This window comes from Salvelinus sp. IW2-2015, linkage group LG23, assembly GCF_002910315.2.
Source record: "Salvelinus sp. IW2-2015 linkage group LG23, ASM291031v2, whole genome shotgun sequence".
Classification (NCBI taxonomy): Eukaryota; Metazoa; Chordata; class Actinopteri; order Salmoniformes; family Salmonidae; genus Salvelinus; species Salvelinus sp. IW2-2015.
The window spans coordinates 22,889,367-22,892,172 of record NC_036863.1 but is presented as its reverse complement, the minus strand read 5'-3'; the positions used below and the strand labels follow the sequence as shown (position 1 = coordinate 22,892,172).

At 38.6% G+C, this 2,806-nt stretch overlaps 1 pseudogene; it reads right to left on the bottom strand.

The window, feature by feature from the left end:
- Positions 1 to 603: 603 nt before the first annotated feature.
- Positions 604 to 2,525, bottom strand: LOC111950515 (ester hydrolase C11orf54 homolog; annotated as a pseudogene).
- Between the last annotated feature and the right edge of the window lie 281 nt (positions 2,526 to 2,806).

Sequence of the window (2,806 nt, the reverse complement as noted above, 5' to 3'; positions counted from 1 at the left end):
TTTTTGTTCAGTGTATAATTTTGTTATCTTGGATGGTCACTCCTGGCTTGCATCCATAGCCCTGTCTGTTAATTTTAGAATGGTTACGTTTCCCCAGCCCTATCCCTCAGCTTTTTACCGAAACAATGGCGGGGAGGACGCTTTCTTATGTTTTCAACTGTTGATTGGGCCTTTAAATCAGTTGCAGAAATCTGACCATTTCTTTTTGGCATAGACTAATCAATAGATTGTGATTGGACCCTGAGCCCATAGGAGGCCATTTTCAAATGTATTAAAGCCTCATTCTTTTTTCCATCTGTTAAATGGTTTTACTAAACCCCTGTCGAAGGCCGAGGGTTGAAACCAATGATGTCTACAAACCCTGATTGCGGATGCTATGTATGGCCATTGGGAGGCATTGAAGCCACCGGTCGGCCATATTGGTACTCCCCATTTGGCACAGTCCTCCATAGGAAGTAATGTAATTCTACAGTATTTCTATTAAATGTTTTAAGGACAAAATTACATTTATTTAAGTATTTATTTAAGTATTTGTCGTTGTAGTGGGGACAGTAACATAAATTATCAAAAATGTTTTATATATATTTGTATGCACTGTTAAGAGTAAGACAAGCATTTTGCTTCACCCACTATAACATCTGCTAAACTGTGTACGCGTCCAATAAACTTCGATTTGATTTGAGAAAATGGGAAAATAATAACAAGAAAAGCACGGATGCTGTTTTATCGTAGAAATTATGGATGGGTAGTTAATTCCCAAAAGTACAACATAATGAAATGTTAGAATTATTTGAATCAAAAGCATTTTTATCAAACGATTCTTGAAATGTTTCTGAGTTATTGTTCAAAACTTTTAGTTTAAGGTCCACAGTATTGTCTTTACTAAAACAATTTGGTCTTTGTTGTAAAACCATCAAAGCAAAGGCCTTTTGATCAAGCATAATGTAAGATATATTGTAGACAATCATCAACTATTGATTCAGTAAGATAATCAAGATCAAAAGGTAAGACTTTCTAACATTGATTTGACTGTCAAGTGTCATATGTTTCAGTCTCTCCCCACATCGTAGGTGTCCTTGGGTCGGTCGATGCAGTAGACGAACTCGGCAGGCATGAAGTATCCCAGGTATTCCACGGTGTCAGGAGTGGTGTCTATGTAGTAGTGGCCACCAGCTGAAGCAGTGAGTGTGCTCCACACGTAGGTCCAAACCCTGGATAGACAATAAAAAGCCAGTCAGTAAAAAGTGCAGATAGCAAACAAAAGATAGATTAGATTAAGATTAAGATTAAGATTAAGTCTATACTCATGGTCTGGCAGATGAGAGGTGCGCGTACCTCAAAGTGTTTCGGCCACTTGTTCACATCGTCGTTGGAGTTGAGTGTGCAGGCTGAGAACTCCCTTGGCTATGCACAGGAGGGCACCAGAAAGACAAGAAATGGTAATGCTCTCTTTGGCTGCATTTGAACAGGCAGCCCAATTCCGATATTTTTTTCACTAATTGGTGTTTTGACCAATCAGATCACCTCTAAAAAAGAGCTGATGTAAAAAGATCTGATGGGATTGGTCAAAAGACCAATTAGTGGGAAAAATATCAGAATTGGGCTCCCTGTCTAAGCAGCCTTTGAGGTCTCAGTAATAAGGGCTACATAAGTTCTGACTGTTGGTGTCCATTGATATGGTTTGGCAACAAAACATTTTAAGTCATGGAAATTAGATAGAGAAAGCAATAAGCATGCATTGGGCCTTGAAACCACAACACCATGTCACAGAATCCTGTCAACACAAATATCTGCACGTTTTATCTTTTGACCATGATGTGGATCTTGGCCTTCCCTTTCTGGATGAAGAAGGTGCCTCTGAGAGCCAGGCTTTTATCAGGACAGTGCTCCTCCATGGACTTCCTAAGAGCACCCACAAGGCACCCACCTGTTCTCCTTTTGGCTCTCACCTCTATGACCTGACCGTGACAGAAACATTTTAAATAATTTTCAGCACTGATTACGCAACCAGTTTAGAGTCTCCTGTTAAATATTTGTTGACCTAAAGTAAACCTTTGGGAGCAAACATAGACAGGGAGGTCTTAGTTCATGTAAACATCATTTCAATGATGATCCTAAAGGGCACTTTGTTTATGTCAATGCATAACCAGAGGCAGGTTTTATTCACCAGGAACACATATAATGATTCATACACAATGATTAAGCACAATTTAAATTATAGTGAGGCATAAAATCTCACTTGGTTTTTAAATTGATATGAACATAATTATAATAGTTATAATTCCAAGTATCAAAATAATCTACACAGTATTCATCACATTCTCTTACCAACCACACCATCCATCTCTTACCTTTCCAGGCTTCCCCTCACATGTATATAGGTTTGCCAGCAGTCCGAAGTCACAGTCTGAAAATGTATCACTGTTTTTCTCCAGTAGGCACTGCCAATCAGCTGGATTGATGGAGGAAAACCAGCTGCTATTCACTGCAGGCCTTCACTCAGCTTCAGTGAGCCCCAGAGGCATCATGTAGTGTGATGATAATTAAAATGAGATAAGACTCAACTTATTGACTAATAATAAAACAAACTGTCTTCAACTAAGTTGTGTCTAATTTAAGCGTCCAATGTGTTGGTACCWTAATGTATCCTATCCTCCCAAAGTTTGCAATTGAAATGGGCAACTTCAGGAAGTCTTTCTATTCACGTAATCATAATAAGTCTGACAAAATACTGCATGAATATATCAAGACAATGGGAAAATTATTTTGGCAACTAACAAACCTCTGCATTCATTCCAACATTTCT